Source organism: Amblyomma mixtum, chromosome 4 (genome assembly GCF_055824585.1).
Source record: "Amblyomma mixtum isolate Tamu chromosome 4, ASM5582458v1, whole genome shotgun sequence".
Classification (NCBI taxonomy): Eukaryota; Metazoa; Arthropoda; class Arachnida; order Ixodida; family Ixodidae; genus Amblyomma; species Amblyomma mixtum.
In genome coordinates, this window is record NC_143015.1 from 7,792,212 (window position 1) to 7,814,807 (window position 22,596).

Genomic DNA, 22,596 nt, shown 5'->3' on the forward strand with positions numbered 1-22,596 from the left:
ACCATAGCTCCATGAAAGCAGTGCAGTGCTTAAACACCAATCTTATGTGACGTATGTTCTTGATATGTTGTGGCGGTTGTTTGGAGAAAAAGGAGCCTTTTCCTTTAAACGTAGTACGCATTTCACGGCACAGCTGCTCTTTGTTACGGTTGCCACGCAGCTGCTGCCAATTCAGACATCGATTAAAACATGACTTTCTGGACACACCATGATCTTCAAGCAATGGTATGAATGGCCCAGATTTAGGTATTTAATTTTATTGGACGTAATGCACAACGTACCTGAATACCCGGGAACGTTTCTCCGGAACTGTCGTCGATCGCGACGCTTTTCTTCTGCTAACACAACTCATTTCGCGCACTCATTTCGGCTGTTCTATAAAATGACACTTAAGCTATCACTTTAAGCCACTTATGTGATCAATGTACGCTGTACAGCAGCGCGCATTACACAAATAAGCATAGCCAGACAGAACCACGCAGAAAAAAAAAACAAAATGTAAAAGCTACAACCCAAAGCGTTTCTCGCACTTTACTGGGCACAGTTTGATGCATGTGCCGACGTCGGAGTTTTTGCGGCACTTGGAACTGGCGCTTCCTTGCTAATATCAATGGACGTTTATTTAGACCCTGTAATAGAGCTAAACTTAACCATATGCTCTTATCAATATCTGAAAATGACATACGCCTGCTTATCTAGACGCTAAATTGCACACGAAATATGCCACAGCGTTAATGAGCTGCTCTGCTTGTAAAAACGCACACTAGGACAGTGATGCTAGCACTGGCTTGCGCGCTATGTGGTAGAGTCGCCGCGTAGCCAATAGGAGATGGAACGACCAAATATGCGAATGAGCTTTAGCGGAGAATCATTTTTCTCTGTTTTAAGATGCATGGACAGCTGAATACTCCTCACTTCATATGGTGAGACACAATTTGGTTTTGTTCATGTAAATTTCGTAAATTTTCTTTCAGAAGTCTTGTAGGAATCGATAATTCTTGAGAATGTGTCTTAGCTCTCTGTGGCTCAAAGCAAGAATTGACAACTAAAATTTATTCACAACTGTCAGCTGCAAAACTCTGACGAACCGAAACTTTTACCCAAAAAGCTTTTTTCTTGCTGACGTAAACTTAACCACAAAGATCACCTGTGTTATTTTCCGCTCTTGCGTAGAACACGTTTCTGTGGGGCTTTTGTTCATCCCAGAGTTAGCGCCTTTCAAAGTACTCCGTACTGACATACGCATGGGCAATAACATGCTGGTAACACCGCATATTGTCTATATATAATCAGGAATTGAGCATAACGTGTCTGTTAATGGAAAGTGTAAGTGGTCTAACTATATCCTCGGACAATAAAATTTGTAATACTAGAATGAATTAGTAAAAAAACTTAAGAGGGGAATTCAACAGCATTAGTTTTCACATTTTTCGCAGCGTCAGTAGTAACTTATAGCTGTGTTTTCGTCGGTTTCTTTGCAATTTTGGGTCCATTAGCCGCCATACTCAGACTGCAAGCTGCAGTAGCAGAAATCTAGAAATCTGCTATGGTATGATTGCGCCGACATTTGAATATAAAGCATTTTTTTCTACTTTTTGTTTCTATTCTCAATCTTGCTCAGAATTCCTCGGAACCCGGTGCGCATGATTTGCTTACGTCACAAGGGAACGTCACCTCAATCGACCAATCCTTAATTTAATTGCATTCTGCGACGGTGGCAGGTTGTGATGATGTAAGAATGCCGCGTCGCATGTCTCGACTAATAAGATATCGCCACAAATATCGACAAGGCTATGATGACAACTAATGATACCATATTAAAACACTGTGGCGCGTATATTTTTCTGTTCCTCTTCTCCGCTGCTCCTCTGGATTCGCGTAGTATAAGCAAAACATAGCTCTCATTATATTTTCAGAAGGCCAAGAAGCAGGAGCAATAAGATAGCAACCATACTGAATAAAGCTGTCTGATGCAAAAACCACCTATAGGCTGTGTTATACAAATGTCAAACATTTTTAAAGATTCTGTACGACACTTGTCTGACAAGTGTATGATTTATGACTAACTTGTATGAGGTTGTTGCATCACCAAGCTTTTTTCACTAGGACAGGCTAGTTTTGCAAATATTAGGCGCGACTATTAACCCGGAAATCAGAAACTAGATCTCAATCTTGGCATGACTACAACCCTACCGGTCATCTGCTCCGGGGATCAGATTTTATCGCCTGCCGCACGGGCGCGCGGCTTAATGTCTCAGCACTGATGTGCAGTGGAGCCGAGGCGTGTTGAAGATGGCCGCCTAGGATGTTATGTTTAAGGCATAGACTTTCTTACTGTTACCTAGGGGCAAAGCTGGCGCCCCTTCTATGGTAGCTTGCGTGGAGCTCCCTCAAAACCACTTCAGCCACCATGGGCGCTCAAGGCATCATGGGCCGGTGAGCTACCGACTGCAGAACTACAACTTTTGGCCAAAAATAATGCGAAAGTAAACGTTGTTTGTTAAATACGAATGTCCTAACATTCAATCTCCTGTCTAATGATTGCAACAAACGAGCAGAAAAGCATGTAAATGCACAGTTTGCCCAAAATAAGAGATGGCTAGCTCTCCCATTGACCAAGTATTGAATAATACAAAAATCAATTTTTCGTGCTTAACAGGCGCACTTTTGATAGGAAATATGTTTTCAAAAAAAGTGTTTTTGCTTAAACGCTTTAAAAAGTTTTTAATGGTATTTCGGAAAAGAGAAAACTTTTACTGCCGTCGTGGGCTTTTGTGTTTTCACTACTATGGCTTTTGTACACTGCGTTCGCGCAAAGTCGTCTGCGCGCTGGGCGCGCCATTTGACGGCTCTTCTCTGAAGCAGCACGTATGCGCGCGCACGCACAGAGAACAGCGTTTTCGGAATTGGACATCTCAGTAACGCCACTCTGTGTTCCCGAAAAAACCCGACAGTCCCGCACCAGGTTGCTCACCGGCCCATGATGCTTTGAACTCCACTGGTAGGTGAAGTGATGCGCCGCCACCTTTCCCTCTACGCATTAGCAACAAAGTCTGTGGTTTAAGGCGTCACCCTTCCGCTGGGTAGAGTAGTAAGCCGGCAAGACTCATAAAACCTGACGCCGCACGGGGAACGCTACGCAATCTCCTGAGCGCGTCCCATTTGCACATTTGCCGGTGAAAATGGTGCACTCGGACGCATGTCGCGCATTTAGGACACTTCTGCCGAATGTTAACACATTTCGAACCTTCAGTCCGTTTCCAGAAAAGCGATAGAAAATAAGAGTGCAGTGCATTCAACCTCGTAGGTAAAACACGAACGAGGTATTTTTTCAGCCTTAGAGCTGTATACTTTACCTCCGTCAATGTAGTTACTGCGAAGAATGTGGCACTTGGGGCAGTCGACGTAAGCAACGGTTAGGTTGTACTCGTCATGAGACCCTGAAGGGATAAGAGCGTCATTGATTAGGTTTTGTTCAAACTGAAGCAACACTGAATGGTGGGTCTGTTGGTAACGCATGTTCAAAGGGTTACTGCCAGCCAAAATCTGGCTGGTAGCCCAATGGCAGTTTACGACTATCCCTCAAGAGAAAAGTACACAATATCTGTATCTTACGGGTACTCACCTATGAGGAAGAAACGTGGAGGCTAACGAAGAGGGTTCAGCTTAAGTTAACGACAACGCAGCGAGCTATGCAAGAAAAAAATGACAGGCGTGACATTAAAAGATCGCAAGAGGGTGGAGTCAGTGAGGGAACAAACGTGGGTTAATGACATCCTAGTCGAAATCATGAGGAAGAAATGAGCTTGGGCAGGGCATGCAATGCGAAGGCAAGATAACCGCTGGTCCTTAAGGGTAACGGAGTTGATTCCAAGAGAAGGCAAGCGTAGCAAGGGGCGGCAGAAAGTTAGGTGGGCGGATGAGATTAAGAAGTTTGCGGGGAAACGGTGGCTGCAGCTGGCAAAGACAGCAGCTTGGTCATGTTGGTTATTCATTTGTGACGGAACAGCGCAAAACACCGGGACAAGAGACAAGCGCTTGTCTCTTGTCCCGGCGTTTTGCGCTGTTCCGTCACAGCTGGCAAAGGACAGGGTTAATTGGGGAGACGCGGGAGAGGCCTTTGCCCTGCAGTGGGCGTAGTCAGACTGTTGGTGATGGCGATCAGCCAAACCCGACGTTGTGGAGAGTGAGGCAAAACGCGACAGAAATTTCCTAAACGCTGCGATTATTTTTGGTTTGGTTTGGTTTATGGGGTTTAACGTCCCAAAGCGACTAAGGCTATGAGAGACGCCGTAGTGGAGGGCTCCGGAAATTTCGACCACCTGGGGTTATTTAACGTGCACTGACATCGCACAGTACACGGGCCTCGAATTTCTCCTCCAAAGAAATTCAACCGCCGCGGCCGGGATCGAACCCGCGTCTTTCGGGACAGCAGCCGAGCACCATAGCCACTGAGCCACCGCGGCGGCTCCATTATTTTTCATTCATGGATATGAAAATCAAATGCTGACCAATTATTTCGCACCATCCTCAACCAACCATTCCTAAATATGCAAACTACAATTGAATAGCAACACAGTGAAATTTAATGAAACATAAAACTTCAAAATGTCGCATTCAGCCCCACCCCATGGGGCAAAGTGACACCGTGCCGGGGGCAAAACAAGGCGCCCTTCCAACATGTCACTCATTCATGCATTGAATGCACGTGAAGCCGGCTTCACGGACATCTAGAAAATCTTTAAGAGCATATTCGAATGGCAGTGTACTCACACCGAACCCGCTATTGATCTGTTCTGTGTTCCACTGCAGTCGTTGCGCTTCTGCCGCCGCGCTTTGCATGTAGCCTGGCTGCGTGACGTTACTGAATTTCTTTCATTCTTCGCAGCTTTTTTCTGTTTTTACGTCACACTTGTCGCTCTTCCGCTAAGCTAAGTTTGAATGGAAATGCGATTTAGCTTATTTCATACCGCGTGTACAAGAGGTGTTGAATGCGATTACAACAATAGGCCCGGCCGAGCAGGGGTTCCTATAATTTCATAATGTGTTCCAAAAAGCTGTTCATGCCCACCGGAAAGAGTGCGACACTGAAGTTACCAGGACGTTTGATACAGGCTATGCCTTTTGCGTTCTCTCATTTAGTGGGATAGCAATAGAGGTGCCATTCTCAAGAAAATTCGATGTTGGCATTGTGAGCAAAATGTCATGCACGTGATTCTGGGAAGTGGTACCCAGGAGCACCCTAGGAGGCAGGCGGGCCATACAGACCACGTGACCTTGCGTCGTCATCATAACCTGCCCAAAGGATAGTGAGCAAACGGCCTACGGGCGCAGGTGGTAGTTAAATTAAAGATTGGTCGCTCTTGAAGAGGAACCTGCTCCGCACAATGCCCATTTTTGGGAGCACCCGTCATCGCAGCGCAGGGGCGCATCGCTTAACCGCTTCAACACTACGCCAGGAGGCGAATAAGGACTACAAGGAATCTATGAATGTAAAGTAGAAAATGACCTTCTGCATATATTGGAATTAACCCCATACGGAATTAACCCCCTCCAGTTTCCTCCAATTTTTTTTTCACTGGTATGAGGTAGGCGCCTTAGGAAACAGAAAATTCTCGATGCAAAGCTAGCGGCGATGCCTAGTTCTCTCCACAGCTTCATCTTTTCTGCGTGATAGTCTGTGTTCAGTTTTTCTTTTGTATGTTAAAACTAATACAGAGAGCGTCGAAACAGGGATACAGCTTTAGATCAAGCAAGAAAGCTATTACTTTACCTGTTCTGTATCTATTAACGTCTCTCTCCTCCTCCTCCTCCAATTACCATTCCATTTTTCCCTGCAGAAATTCACAATGCGGTGTTTTGTCTCACACGTAGTTTGCTGTTAAAATAGCTCTCTCTTAATTACCCTAGGCGATAAAGCTCCTAAACTTTGCTTATCATAAGCCCAATAGCCAGTCTTACCAGTCTTAATCTAGGCTGCCCAGTTGATTTAGCTGTGCAGTTAAAAAGTGTGGCAGAATTTCGCACCTTGTCTACTCGTCTTTCTTTCACCATGGCGCACTTCGACAGGATTGCAACAGCTTTTATTATCAGCCTATTTACAAGTCGGTTAGTAGATCTTGCTTGGTGACCGTCAGTGGAGACTGGCGGAGACCTCATGGGCTCTTGTCACGAACTCTACTTGTGTTTCAAGGCCGGAGCCGAGCAGCAAGTCCTCCCAAAAGCCCGAGTGCGCGAGCCTCTGAAGTAATATTGGTGGGGAATCTATCGTACAGTCCCAGAAGGTGTGTGTCTTTGCCGCCGCATTTCCTGCACTCCGGTTTAAATCTGTCCTGGTGGACATGGTTTACGAGAGCGGGATTAGAGAGAGTTTTAATTTAGTGTTGTCTCCACAGTACTTCCTGCTCTTTGGTTAGGCTTTAATGCGGAGATGGGAAGTTTAGCCTTTCAAGCTTTTAGTGCAGACTGATCTCGCGATAGGTATTAAGGCCGTCTCTTGTTATTCCGACGTCCGAGTTAGCATCTACAGCTCAGCCGATAGATCTTCAAGCTTTTCTGTGGGTTGCCTCGTTCCCCAAATTTGACGGGTGAGCCGGTACACAAGCCAATTCCGCGTCTTTCCTGCCTTTCGCGTAATTCTTGAAAATTTCCAACGAGATGGGAGATATTCTTCCATTTGCGGAACTTTAAATGGCTGTTTTTTAGTCGCTCACGATCACATCCGCTCGCGGGTTTGTCAGCGCGAAGGCGATTGCCGCTTCTTCGGGTATTCGCGAAGAGTTTATGCCTAAAGTCCGTTTGCTACGAGTTGGCCTTACTCGGTCATCGCGGCTGTCGCGTAAGTTTTCTCGGGTGTTGAGTAAGCGGCCGCGTCCACGTAGACTACGTCCGGTTTGCGCCCGAGTTTCTGGGCTTGGGCTTGCGCTTTGCTCTGTATCTTCCTTCGTGGAGGGCGCGGGAATCTCTTCCTCATAGCCTCATAGAACTACTCGTTCTATGTGGCTCCCTAAACAAGGCGTGAGCGAGATGGGTCTTAGGTTTTCAGTCTTTAACTGCTTGCTCCGTTTTGGTATAAAGACGATTCTGATATGTCTCCATTTTTGGGGGATTTTACCCTCTTTCCAATGCTTTTTGAATGAGCTAGTTAGGGCCGTCATTGAGGTAAGCTCTAGATTTCCCAGCATCTGGTTGGTTGCTCATGCCGGTCCCACGGTTGAGCTCGTTTTGAGTTGGCGCATGGCTTGCAACATGCATTCGGTCTTTTGTTTCAAATTAGTGGGTCAGATTCTCGTTTGTCTCAATGATCCATTTGCTTCCAAATGTACAGGTTGGAAATGGTCCAATTAGACCCAGTACGACTTGCAGATGAGAGTCCGTCGTTAGTGGTCCTGAGTTCGGATGTGCGGCTGGCTGGCCGGTCCCTGGGGCGCTTCGTGGCCTGTAGGATCCGTATTGAATTACTCGGTGGGTGCATGTAAAGGCGTTGGACCTAGCTCTCGCTTCGTGCTATGAAACCGTTGGTATTCGTTTTCGAAGGCTTCCAAGAGTAACAATACGTGAGCGGCGTGTAAGATGGGAAGTCCTTTGGGAGAGTTTAAGTTTCCAGACAGAAGGACCACTTCCATTCGAGCATTTTGAGATGTTTTGCTTGAGGAGAACCTGGAACGAATGAAGCGCTCTAGATTTCAGACATCTCGCTTTTCTTGTTTTATTTCATTGCAGAGACGCTTTGCGGTGTTTACTTGCTACGCTAAAAGCCACGGACCTGGAGCTTTATCGCTTTGTTTCTGACGCTAGATGAAACTAAGCTCACGTAAAATGATTGCAACCACGCACCACTGCCTCAAGGCGGCACAAGATTATCGTAGTTACTATTAGCACCTTGTACAAAAAGTTCTTTTCATGCTTTAAACTGAGCGCGGCCGAGAGTGGCGATGGTTCTTTTCATTGATGACTTCCGAGCACGTGTGTTGCCACCGTTTCCTCCTATTTGTCCAGTTTGTTGTCAGCGCAAATTAGCCAAGTAAAGATCCGCTTAAACGTCACTTTTGCCTGCTCGTCCGTGGTTCTGGCGCTGTCACCACCACGTGACATTATATTTATTAGTGTCTGAAAAAGGAGACACGGATAAGATGTAAATATATTAATTGGGAAATGATCAATATTCGATGAAGCACTGCCGATTCGATCATAGCTCCCTGCTGGTTGTGCGGAGAGGTGTCGTCATCTCAGTAACCCTTTGGCGGTGTATCGACGGGTCTTAGTGAGGAGCAGTGGGCGTCCGAGTTATACCCTCAGTAAAGTTTCACAGGTTCTTTATCTTCCTCGCACCAGGGGTGCCCCGCCAGAGACGGTTGGTTTAACTCTCAAGACTGAAACTTGATCTTCGCACCAGAGGTGCCCCGTCAGAGACGGCCTCAAGATGTGTTGACACGCAGGAATAAAAAAGGGAATAACTGAAGATTTATATACAAATATTTACAGAATATACAAGTTAGATGCAACGGCAAAAAGACAAACAACCAAAAGGCGGAACTGGCTAATACTAGGGGAGGCCCCTACTCGGCGTAGCCGAAGATGCATAGCATCTCACCTTAGCACAGAACCCTGCTTCCGGCTCCGGGGCCCGGTTTTAAAGCCCTAAAGGCCCGGCCCACATTTGGTGGCTTCCAATCATGTTGTGCTCTTAACATGATTGGTTCTTCAAGGGCATGGCCAGCCCTCCGGCTTCAACAAGGTAAACCACCCTCTCTACCACTAAATAAACACAAAAACAAACACAAATACACATTCGTGCCAGTACGTGCGCGAATCGGTACCGCGGGGCGGGGGACACCCGTACTTCCGGCGCGTTCGCGAGTGGCCGCGTTCCGAGAAAGGAGACGCTTCGCTTTGAGCGCTCCCAGCCGCGTTCCGATGACCCCGCGTACACTAACGATCCCTTACACCCTCAATGCATTCAACAATGGTGACTTGAAAGTCCGGGACCAACAAGATGTAGCAAGCAAGGGGGCGCGACAGGTCCTTCAACCTATCAAGCGAGCAGAACCCGTAATTTTCGCTCTTATGCTTGAATGATCTGCCATCATTGTTTGCGCGCAATTTCGACGTAGCCTGAGCAATCGCAAGACACTCGTTTTCTGCTGTGGTTAACTTCACTTCAATTTATTTTAAACAGACGTGGCCTATCCTCTCATCAACGAGTGCTCAGCCTGTCCCGAGTTTGCTGCCATTATTCGGAGCCTTAATTCCGGTGCTTTCATCATAGTAGTCGAGAAGTTGCGGTGGTAAGCGACGGTAAATTTTTTTAGAGGCTATATTAGCGGCGCACCTTACTGGAACAAGACGTTTCCATTCTTCACATATCAAGTACTCAACAAAGTGCGAGTTGTTCAACAACTGCCGGTAATAGATGGACGGTCCCAAAAATCTGCGAAGAGCTTTCTTGTGGGCAGGCTGCCGGAATGGCCTGATTGTGGCTGTGTTCTGCGGGACAAGGGGCATTCCTTTTTTGCACCCGAAGCGGCGTCTTCCGAAGTGGCTTCTTGCTTTCGTAGTCCCTTGAAAGCGAACCAGCCCTTCTGCGAATTCAGAGTGAGTCTTGGAGTAAACATCGGCCAGAGTACTGATGTGAGCCAGTTTTTGTGAACATGGTAGTCTTCTGAGAGGGGTGGGGCATCCTCCAGGTCAACAACACACGTTCACCATTCAGATAGATCGGCAAACATGTAGTTCACTACTATCTGGATTGTTGTTTACTGAGCAAAGACGAAGCGGTGCCCTCGTAGTCATAGAGTTTCTTACTATTACCTAGAGGGAAAGCTGGCAAGCCGTCTATGGGAGTTTGCATGGAGACCCCACGTGACCACCTCAGCCACCATGGGCGCTCAAAGCATCATGGGGCGGTGAGCTACTTGTTGCGGAACTGTAACCTTTGGCCAAAAATTAATAAAAAAATAAAGCTGTTTGATAGCTACAAACGTCCTAACATTCAATATCTTGTCTAATGATTGCAACAAACGAGCAGAAAAGCATTTAAGTGCAAAGTTTGCCTAAAATAAGACATGCCTAGCTTTCCTATTGGCCAAGTGATGAACACTATAAAAACTAATATTTCGTAATTAACAGGCGCACTTTTAAAAGTAAATATGTTTTCAAAAAAAATGTTGTTGTTTAGATACTTTAAGAGGTTTTTTAATGGCATTTCGGAAGAGTAAAACCTTTTATTGGCGTCGTGTGTCGTCGCGTCTTCACTACTATAGCTTTTGCACACTGCGTTCGCGCGAAAGTCGTCTGCGCACACACGAACTACGTTTTCGGAATGAAACGCCTTAGTACTGCCACTATGTGTTCCCGAAAAACTACGACTGTGCCGCAACAAGTAGCTCACCGCCTCATGATGCTTTGAGCGTCCATGTTGGCTGAAGTGCAGCGCCGCCAGCTTTCCCTCTAGGTAGTAGTAAGAAACTCTATGCTCGTAGTAGAGCATCCGTCTCGCATTCGGGAGGCGCTGGGTTCGATCCCCAGTGCCACAGGGCACCCACCTGTTTTCTAATTGGTACAAGATTCACCCCGGCCTGGTGCTCGGCTTTCCTATTGTGAAACCCTCTTGAAAAGGGTCTCGCTTTTCAGGTCAGCTTTTACCGCATGAGGTGGATTTCAGTAGATGCCTCGCGTGATGAAGGCCGTTTTCTGTCCGTTTCTCTGGTTGACTTCAATCTGCCAATAGTCGCTCCTTAAGTTCACTGGGGAGAGGTACTTGGCGGGACGACGTCACTAAAGGGCATATTGTATCCATGATAGATGCTAGATATCTTGCTGTAGCTTATACGTTGAATATACCAGGAGAACGACCTACACGCTGGAAAAGGCTTGCTCTCTGAAAATACTTGGCACGATAATATACTGCATTTTAAAAAATGACGCGGTTATTACTCTCCAGTATTAACATCTTTTTGCTCACATGAAAAGAAGTTCACAGATCAGTATTTTGAAGACTCTCAGCACTGGGTATGCTTACCGTCCAAAGCTTTGAAGTGGACTTCATTCTTCACGGTGTAACCAGGCCCGGATTGAAAGGTCAACTCGAGACGCCTGTTGAAAGCAATTTCAAGTTTTCACAGCTTTGTTTCACCCAAATGGAATTGTAATCAAATAAAAATCACACAGGCGCAACCGCAATATGTATGTATTCTATACAGTTAGACCTTGAGATAACGTCAGGGTACGCCTTTTAGCATAGATAAAGTGGTTTCATGTGATTAATTTATTAGGGTTTAACGTCCCAAAGAGACTGAGGTTATAGATAAAGTGAATTCCTGTAGTAATAACACAGAGGCTTATATGTGACCAGTGCTACCGGCTCAGCTAAAAAGAATAAAGAATAAAAAGATTCGGAAATACAGACTTTGTGTGAAAATATGTCTATGTGTGTCCTGCTACGGCAATTTGGCAGGCTATCGATTTGCGAGGGCTACAGTATTGTATTTTCTGCTTGAATTCCATGCTAGGGCTACCCTAAAACGCCTGAAATATAACAGCCCCGGTCTGCACACATAAAGCAGGCTGAAATTGCACAACCGAGGAATAAAACCTGATGTGGGAAAGTTTGGAAACATGTTTTTACTAACAAAAAAAAATGAGCATCAAAATCGCCCATTATTATCTGTCATTCTCGAAGAAGCCATTATCCGCATTATTTTGTCGGAATTGATTTTCTATGGGTGGTTTCCCTCGAGGTCTTTCGCACGCTCAAGCGCAATGGCCACACGCAGCATGAAAGACTGTGGAAACCTCTTTTCTCTCCGGAAGCATCGTGACGTGGAAGCATTGTAAAGCGAGAGGTGAATAATATGGGTCTTGCATCTTTGAGGGCGAGAGGTTTGCAAGTGCCGAAAATGAGAGTGATCATTTTGCCGCACCGAAGGTCTAGTACTTGCGCGGTTTTCTACATTTCGTTTGTGGAGTTTTTCGGGAGTTGTCTATCACTTCTAACACATAGTGTCCATGAGAGTTCGAAATCAGGTTCGGTTAGCAAGATTTTATGCAATGCCGTGGCGATTTCTGAGCATGTAGCACAAAGCTACGCACCGCATGAGCTGGAATTGGTCAGCACCACTTATCATGCCCCTTTCTCAATGAGGGAAGAGATGGACAACAGGAATATTATTAATACGTTAGAATTAGAGAAGCCGGTGCAAGCATAAATAATGACAGCCCAGCAATACTTTGATTTGAGCTAGTTGGTTGTAGCTTGACATGTTTACGCAAAAGGCGCCAGTCCTGTCCTGTTGTGTGTGTTGTCTTCGTTTTTTAGCGCCAGTACGCCTTTTGCGTAAACATGTCAATGACAGCCGTACGCGTGAAGTGGTCGGAAGCTAGTGACGGAATCACATAGTGCTCGTCACTGCAAGTGACAACCTGCTCACCGGATTGTGAGCAAACTGCCCACCGTGGCGCATTGATGATATGTCCTCACAGGTTGCCCTAGAAGAGCAACCTGTGTCTCGCAAGCCCCACGGATGCATATGCGTGAAGTCACCTTCCTGGCCAGTGGCACATGCTAACCCATTCAAATGATTTATTTATTTTTTTATTTATTTACACATACTGCAGTCATAGAGACCAAGCAGGGGGGCAACATTCAAAAAGCAAAAATAATATCAAACACTACGCAAATCCAGCGTTCCGGCAACAATAAAAGAAGAAAACCAAACAGAGGGCAATGATATTGTTAAGATTACACATACAATAAGACACTCTTTTCAAAAGCAGCGGCATCCTGAGCCGAAAAGACATTTGCTGGCAGTGAGTTCCATGTTGTGATTGTTCGGGGAAAAAATGAGTTTTTGAACGTATTTGTGCGTGCAAAGTACGGGGTAAGGTTATGGTTGTGGCTATTGCGTGTCTGCCGTGTAGAACGGGGGGATATATAGGGAGCAGCATTAATATTAAATTGACTAGAGTAAAATGAGTACAGAAATTTAAGCCTTGCGAGTGCTCTCCTTCTTTCTAGAGTGGATATGTTCTTCGTAGACATCAGAACGGATGGCGAGATAGAGCTATGGTAAGCGTTAAAAATGAAACGGACGGCTTTTCTTTGGATCATTTCAAGTTTCTTTATATCCTTTTTTAAGTGCGGATCCCATACGACGGAAGCATACTCAAGTTTCGGACGAATTAGTGTGTTGAAGGCAAGTTGTTTAAGTTCAGAGGGAGCGTGTTTTAATTTGTGTCTTAGAAGGCCGAGGTTCCTTGAAGCAGACGAGCAAATGCTATTAATGTGGCTGGACCATGAAAGGCGATTTGTAATGGTGACTCCAAGATATTTGTATTCGCTCACCTGTAGCAGTGGAAGATTGTTTATTGCGTAATTAAAACTGTATGGCGCTTTCTTGTTAGTAACCTGAAGAAGAACCGATTTGTCGCTATTTATTTTCATGGACCAAAGGGTGCACCACTCTAGGACATTACTAAGATTTGACTGCAAGCATTCTTGGTCGGTAGTGCTGCTAATTTTCTTAAACAGAATGCAGTCATCAGCGAATAGTCTAATACTGACTTCGGACGTATTCAAGGAGGAACATCTGAGAGTTTTTAAAAGCTATCCAGAAGGCTAATGTTGGGCGTTTGGGGTATAGTTGTGGTTTCAAATAAACACTTTAGCAATACAAATGCTACCTATCAAAGCGCTTGTGCAAAATACAGCGGTGCCTGCATGGACTCAAAATGTGAGAAGGCTTCGTCAGCCTCTCTTCACCAGGGCTTCAACAGCACTTCAGCACCTCGCTGGGGCGCTGTTTATCTTTAGCCTTTGAGCTGTCTTATCGGAATCCGCCTTTAACGTCCTGACTTGCGCCTTGTTTCTGTAGCCCCTGTCTCAGTAGCAGCATTCTGCATTTCCGTTTCAGCATGACTATTTCATGTCTTATATATATTCGCGCTGCTACGAGCAGCAGCAAAGCGTGACTCACTCACACTCGGTTTGTGGAGCGTAACAGAAAGCATTCGCGGCACTTATGCTTTAGCCAAGTAGCCAGCACGAAAATTGAACTGCCATGGCCTTCCGCACAGCGGTGGTGTAGGGTAATCGTAATAGAATCCTTCACATTGTTTTAACCCACACTAGAAGCGTATTTTAGAGCCGTAATGACAAGGCTGCAGTGTTCACTTCCCACTGTCCTCAAGAAATGATACACGGTGTCATAAAAGCTGTCCTGGCTTTGATGGATTTGGAGGCAATCAAGAACACCGTGCGCAAAACACAGTGTTCTTGAAAAAAAAAACTGGTAATGGCGCAAGAAACGGGGACACAGAAGGCACACAAAAGACAGGACTGACGCAAACTTGCAACTGGGGTTTATTGCACCAAGCCTGCCTTTTGTACCACAATCAAGCCGTATCAACAAATTCATTAACTTTGTACATGTTTAGATTATATTCTCTAGTGATTAGCTATACTTTGTTGCCAGTGTTCGCATGAATTGCCGTTTGTTATGTACAAAGTTAATGCATTTCTTGATACGGCTTGGTTGTGGTTCAAAAGGCAGGCTTGGTGCAATAAACCCCAGTTGCAAGTTGGCGTCTGTTCTTTCTTTTGTGTGCCTTCTGTGTCCCCGTTTCTTGCGCCATTACCAGCGCCATTGACAGGAGTTGTCGACAGAAATGTCACGCTTTTCAATTGGTCGAAACGGTCGTGACGTCACAGTGCGCGAATTTCAAACGGGGACAATTGTACGTTAGCCAGTAACCATGCAACCAATTAAAGGCATCGTATAGTGATGCTCCAAGTAAGTGGGAATGGGCTTAGTTAATTGCTTAGTCACTCAGTTAGCCTAATTAACCTTTGCAATCAGGCCAGATAAATAAATAAAACCGAGTAGGAAATTGGTCGAGTTCGGGAATCGAACCCCGGTCTCCGGAGTGCGAGACGAGCATGCTAACCACTCCGCCATGCCAGCTCGATGGTTTGGAATGAAAAAAGGCGCGTCTAGTGAATACGGTGTTTTCATTCACTCCCATCTTCCTCCCTTCCCATTACGGCGAGGTTCAGGTGTCCACCGAGGTATGCGAGACAGATACATTTCCTTTCCTCAAAAACCAATTTACCGACGAGCAACCGAACGGGCGATGGCGTTCTGTGGACTCCCTGGCAGCGTTGCAAGACGCTGTCGCGTTTCACTCTTACAGGCGAAGCCTAACACCTTAACAACGTGTCAGCGACGCAAGCAGCAACACCGCGCTTAAGGCTTTCGCCTCACCGCACTTTAGGTCAACAAGTGCCCCCCCCCCCCCCCCCCCCTGAATTTTTTTTCTTTCAACATGAACCAACTCGCCCAAACTAGAGTTTTACTTGACAGTGTTCTTATTTATCAATAGTTGTGCATAATAAGCTACTCAAAATGTATGTATGTCCTGTTACACACGAAATAAATCCAATCGATGCTAAGATTTTTATTGTCACTTAAGCTATTATATTATGGCTTTTGAAATCAGATATTTACTCTTTACTACTAAGCCCCATAAGGATATAAATACTTTAATATTAAATCATAAACACTTGTGGCTGCCGATCGTGATATGTACGCTGAAAGACCGGTTCAATATGACTGGCTGGTTTATTAGCCGAATGCACAATTGTTATGGGAGTAATTTTTTTTCTATACATTCCGCACCACTCGCGAGAAGAGGTTGCAGGCGGAGCAGTAAGCAGTCGTCCACTTACCGCTCTGTGTTGCCATAACCAATCGTCATAAATGTCGAGTCGTCTACAACGGGGTCGTATTGAGAGGCGTAGACACACTTCGACGTGCCTCCGTAGTAAGGGTCGTATTCAGTTTCTGTACAGAAGATACAGGGTTCCGTACGCAGGGAAACACTGAAAGAGTTGGTAAGAGTAAATAGCAGGAAAAGGAAAGCTCACCAATTAACACTATATTTCACATTTAGACATGTAATGTGACCAAATTTGGCACATACATTAAACATTTTATGCTAATTTCAAAAATGCATTTTATTTTAAGCTACCTGTTACATTTGTTTGGTACCTGCAATCAACACACTCGTAAAGTAATTCCCGGGGCACAACATAATATCACAAAACTGCAAACTTTTTTCTTTTGTGTCAATGACTACAACCATATCTGCAATTAAACGCGTGCGGCAAAACTAACTCATGGCCGTTGTGTACATATAAAAATATGGAGTTGAACTGCCCGCCTAAATGTGTCAGGAATCACGAGCAGCAACCAGAATCAGTGTAGTTGTTTCGTAACAAAATGCCGACGGCATTAGTGATATCAATCGAAGAAAAACTTAAAGCTGAGAAAATCAACTAATGTTCAATTTCTCGTTTGCCTTTTTGATCGCCTATATGCTTTTGCTCTTGGACTGAAAAATGCGGAATTGACACCAGCGGTAGCTCTGCTCTCCCCTCTTCAAGGTTATTGCTTAGTGGTCATTGCTATCAAGTCTAAAAACCACTTTATGGCGCTTACATAAGTGTTTCGATAAGTGTTGCGACCTCTTTATACACATTTCTCCTGACAAACTAAAGTAGCATATTGGTATAAGGTGTCTCAGAGGTTTAAAGGACTCTAATTTAAATGTTCAATCTGGCAGAAATAAACATTAGTTCATAGATTTATTTTCTTATAGTATTTGCTTTTCTTTAGATGTCATTCTGCTCTCAGAAATGTTGTATATTAGTGAGGGCAGTGTTTGCAATTAATCTCATTTTAATTTTATTACAAATCTTTTAAATTAATGATTAATCTACAGGTATCAAGACGTATTAGGAATCGAGACTTATTTCCAGTCAGCAAAAAAGAATTTACCATTCATTGTTTTTACCGCGAATATATTACTGCTTTTTAGTGTGGGTCAAGAAAACCTCAACAAACGTCAGGAAGGTGACAGTAGTACAAAAAAAGTAATCAAGATTATCGCAAATTCTTCACCGGACTCTTCAGCAGACAGCTTGCTTAGAAGGTTAGGACTAATTAACATTAAGAGCTTGAATAATTATGCCATTTGTAAAAAGTTAAGGAATGAAAAGAAACCAGGCATTAATCTCATAACTAACCTGAAAAACTTGCGAACGAATACGCATTATTATACAAATAGGCATCCTGAGCACTGGGAAGTCCATCGTAGTCGCATTAGGCACTATGAACAGATGTTACTACAAACAGTACCAAATATATTCAGTTGTTTTTGCCACAAAAAGATTGACTTGATGAGCAGTTCGAATACAGAGTTCAGAGATTTATTCCTTATATCGTTTAAAAGAGCGTTGAGAAAAAGTAATTGCTTTTTGTGCAAATAATATAGATGTATTATCTGTGCACCACTTTTTTATGAAATATTATTTCTCACGTTTGTTCTCTATGCTATGATTTCCTATAAGTTCTGTTATTTTTATGACTGTTTTCTTTCGAATTGTGGAAATAATTTTCAGAATGGCTGTTTACGCTTCATTTTGTACTGGTACATTTCACGGAAATTGTTCATCTTTTTTGATTTGGTGATGAATAAAATATCCTTCAAAACGTGCTTTTTTGTGTATGCTGGTCTGCATACGTATAGTGTATGTTCTGCTGTTGCCTGCCTAAATAAGCGGGGCGGGAGCTTGTTAAGCTGCTGTTCAGCAGCTTTTTCTTTCACTTTCCTCTGTTTTGAAGAATAAACCTGAAATAAACCGCATTCGTATTCCACGATCGTGGTGTCAGGTTGTGGAAAACTCATAGAATGCGAGATTGGCCTGGACCCTTACAAGCTTGATTCGCTCACTTTTAGACAACCACCAAAACAACTCAGAGAAAAAGCAAGAATACAAATTAAAAAACGACATTTGCTCAATACGTATATCATATCTCGCTATGATTTTTGTCACTAGACATACAGCCACGAGGATGACGTAAAAAATATCAGTTAAGAAAACAAAAATTTTGACCAAGCTGACCATGTCATTTGCAGCATCCCCGCATTAGTCGAACGTTTAAACGCGCCTCACAAATGCCTTCAGCGCATGCGGAGAAATGATGTATGCAGTAGAAATTGCACTAAGTTTTTTATCCGCGACTCCTGTCACAGTGTTTCACATCGCTGGGCGGAATAACGGAAGGCATCACCCCTTAGCGTAATAAACCACCTGCTCCTCGGCGCTAATCGTAGAAAATAGTTTTTCTACTTTCGCCCCTTTATTTTCCCAAACATACATCACAGGACACTCTTCGAAACTTTCACGCCTCCACGTCAGCCACACGTGGGGTCAGAAATAAAATTCTCAGCTCTCCAGACTGTAGTGCATCCAGAACCCAGTGGCTCGAGCCACTGATTACAGGATCCTTAATCAATTGGTCTAACGGGATGCCTCCACTACCACACTGTGCTCTCAACAGCTTCCTATTCAGATCTCTCAACATTAATTCATAGCGTATTTGCTTATTATGTGATAAATAAGTGTAAACTTCCTCAGTACATCCACATCCAAGAAGTGAGTAACCATAACCCCACAAGAACTGCATTGCGAAACAATTTCACGCTGCCAAAAGTTCAAATTATGGAATTCATCGCTTATATTATGTAAACGGTGTCAGCTCTGTCGATTTATGTGTAAACTTCGGTGGTTCATTTTTACTCTTCATTTGAAAGATGCTGTTAGAATCCTCATTATATCTATTTGGACTTTGCTCACCACTTTAAAACTTCAATATTCAGTGCTGTTATTGTTTAATGCAATTCTGTCGTATTTTTCTTATATTTTCCTAACATTTTTTATCGATGTATAAGCGGCTTGATTTAATCGTTAATCGTTTTTTTTCTTACTATTTATCCTAGAGTTCATACATCAGTGCTCAAATCTGCGACCTTTTTCTGTATTCTTCTCAGCAGTCGCTAATTTTTTTGCCCATTTTTATTAAACTTTGAAACTTTCGAAACAGAGATCTCTACTGTATGGCTTTGGCTTTCCTACAAATAAAGTAGCTTTAAAGAGCCAAGAGCGAGGTTGACAGGGTGAGCTCACGGGCTAGTTGGTTATTCATAATAATTTTTCAACAGCGCATGCTACACAAGGACACAAGACGAGGAAACACACACACGAGCGCTGAACTGCAACTTTATTTGAGAAAAGGCGCCAACCTCTACATATATACCCTCAAGGAACCGCCCACTAGGGTAAAACCTAAAATCACTGCACGTGTCAAGCCACAAGCAAGAAAAAATATTCAAGAGTTAAGCATACAATACAAGGGTGACCAAAACCGCAAAAAAGAAGAAAGATTACAAGAAGCAGCGAGAAGAAATTATTTCACTTGCCCTTTTTTTTGCGTAACAAACAGTGGGCAGATATCGTTTTTAAAAGTGGTAAAAGCACAAATCGCGGTAACTAAGCATGATGATGACCGAGGCGAAAAAACATCTGAAGTGCATGAGGGCCAACAACTAACACGGCTAAAAAGTGGTGACAAATGAGATGTAAGAAGTGCTAACACGAAGACTAAAAGAGATAAAACAGAGGTACAAAAAGGAGGGTAAAAGCAAAAGTAAAAACGAAGGAAGAACTACCGGAAAAAACCAGGTCAAAATCACATAAAACCAGACAAGAACGCTATCTCTTTGTTTGACAGAGAAACAGAAGGCGTACTAACGCATTCACTCTTGAGGTTACAAATCTTGGCTGCTTCTATTATTTCGCGAGTCAGCTGGTAGGGCATTTCTTCAGAATGGTTGTTTTTTTGAACATAGGGGTGCATTGTTCATTACAACCTAGTTTAAGTTTGCAATTCTTACAGTGCACTGGCAAGTTCCTGAGTGATGAACCAGATAGATCCCTACGATGCTCCATTAATCTTTCATTAATACATCGGCCTGTTTGGCCGATGTACGCCTTCCCACAAGAAAGAGGGATTGAGTAGACTACACCCTCAGCCCACGTGACCAAGGGATCTCTGTGCCGCGTGGTACAACCGGAGTTAATTTTTGTCTTTGCATTGATTCTCCGGCACAGTCTGGAAAGGCACTGGGGGGCCGTGAAAACGACATCAACACCTGCCTTTTTTCCTATTTTTTTAAGGTTATGCGATATTGTGTGCATATATGGAACAACGGCGACCTTTTTATTTCGCTGCCGCACGTCGGCTGAAGCGTTAGTATTCGTGCGCAGAATGGTTCGGAACATCTTTTTCGCCACAGAAGTGAGTACTTCTTGTGGATAACCAGAGTTCGCCAGCCTGCACACCTGAGCTGAAAAGCTTTCTTCTAGCTTATGCTTGCATGTTTTTGTTAAGGCGTTGTTCAGAGTAGAGTGTACAATATTTCTTTTTACTAACTTTGAGTGCGCGGAATCATATGCCAGGATGGGTTTTCTGCCCCTTGGCTCAAAGGCCCAGCATACGTGAACCGGCGTGAAAAAAAGTCTAATTTCTAGGTATCTAATGGTACTGTTGTCCGGTATTTCATGCGTTAATTCTAGAGGGGCCAATGTCGTTTGAAACACACTGAGGACATGAGTCACTTCAAGTGGAAAAGATTCACTGTCGCAGTCCAAAAGAACTAAAAAGTCGTCTACGTATCGGAAAACCTTAATAATGGACGTATGTTGAAGGTTGCCTCTCAGAGCTCGGTCGTGCATGGCAAGGTAAAGGTCACTGAGAACTGGAGCAATGCAAGATCCAATGCAGATCCCGTTCTTTTGAACGAACCGGGACCCGTTCCACTCTGCGATTGTTGAACTTAGGTACACCGAAAGTAGCTCCAAAAAACCGTCAACAGATATGCCAGACTGATTTTGAAAAGGAACAGCGCCGTAGTAATCAATAGCCTCGCGTACACAATTCAGAAGGTCATCCTTAGGGATTGAATAAAATAAATCTTTGACGTCAATGGAGAACCCTTGAAAGGCCTTGCTATGGTTGTCGTTCAGAAAATCAACCACTTCTTCTGCATTTTTCACTTGAAAAGGGTCATTTAAGGGAAGCAGGTTCAGCTTATCTTTTAAGAATATTGCAACGTCTTTTTGCCAGGTCTTTTTTTCTGAAACTATAACGCGCAGAGGGTATCCAACCTTATGCGTCTTAACCGTAAAGAACATTTCTAGACAGGTGTTTTTGTTATTCTCTATTGCTCGAGTCAGCTTCCCTAGGTTCAACCGTTCGCATAATCTTTTTGCCGTGCTTCTTATCTTGGTCACAGAAACATGAGGACACTTTACGAAAGCGGACTGGACGGCTTCATCAGCCTTAGAAAAATAGACGTTTTGCGGTAGGATCACAAATCCTCCTTCTTTATCGGCAGTTAGCAAAAATAACTTTTTTGCTTCGAAATATGAAATTGTCTTTTTGAAAGGAAACTTCTTCACCTCAGCGCTGCTTCGTGTCACAACATCCAATCCATCTGCAATGCATCGTTCCGCCTCCTCCTGGGGGGCCAGCCTGGACACTTGCCTGACCATGGTCAGCAGATCAGGTGCAGTCCTTCTAGGCTCCACGGCGAACTTTGGACCATGGCTAAGAAACCGATGGACGTCCTCCGGAACATCCTTGACGCCGCCGATGAGGTGGACAGGACTTCTGGTTGGATTCTTCTTAGCCGGCGCAAGCGCGCGTAGACGTGGAAGAATCTGCTGCCAGAGGAATTCGGTGGTACGGGCAGCAATGGCAGAAAACTCGTGCAATTTCCTCGTCGAGGACGGCGGTGGCGAAGATGACAGCACGATAAGCCGGAGGTGTTCCCGGAGGATACGAGCTAGATGTTGACATTCTGAACGTAGAATCTTGCACACACGGGTAGCATGGGCAGTCGTGGGTTGGACGCCGCCAAACAACATCAGCAGCTCCGGAGGCAGTATTTTATGGCGAATGCAGAACCCAAGAAGCCTTGCCCTGCAGGACACCGTTGCGATGAGGGCTACTACATGCGAGGGGTCGGCAAAAGACGATGAGAAAGTGCCCGCTGGACTAGAAATATACTTGAACAGGGTGAGCTCACGGGCTAGTTGGTTATTCATAATAATTTTTCAACAGCGCATGCTACACAAGGACACAAGACGAGGAAACACACACACGAGCGCTGAACTGCAACTTTATTTGAGAAAAGGCGCCAACCTCTACATATATACCCTCAAGGAACCGCCCACTAGGGTAAAACCTAAAATCACTGCACGTGTCAAGCCACAAGCAAGAAAAAATATTCAAGAGTTAAGCATACAATACAAGGGTGACCAAAACCGCAAAAAAGAAGAAAGATTACAAGAAGCAGCGAGAAGAAATTATTTCACTTGCCCTTTTTTTTGCGTAACAAACAGTGGGCAGAAATCGTTTTTAAAAGTGGTAAAAGCACAAATCGCGGTAACTAAGCATGATGATGACCGAGGCGAAAAAACATCTGAAGTGCATGAGGGCCAACAACTAACACGGCTAAAAAGTGGTGACAAATGAGATGTAAGAAGTGCTAACACGAAGACTAAAAGAGATAAAACAGAGGTACAAAAAGGAGGGTAAAAGCAAAAGTAAAAACGAAGGAAGAACTACCGGAAAAAACCAGGTCAAAATCACATAAAACCAGACAAGAACGCTATCTCTTTGTTTGACAGAG

The 22,596-nt window shown here is 44.2% G+C and overlaps 1 pseudogene; it reads right to left on the minus strand.

Moving 5' to 3' along the window:
- LOC149345600 (uncharacterized) overlaps positions 1-22,596 on the minus strand; it is a 28,927-nt pseudogene that overhangs the window by 709 nt on the left and 5,622 nt on the right.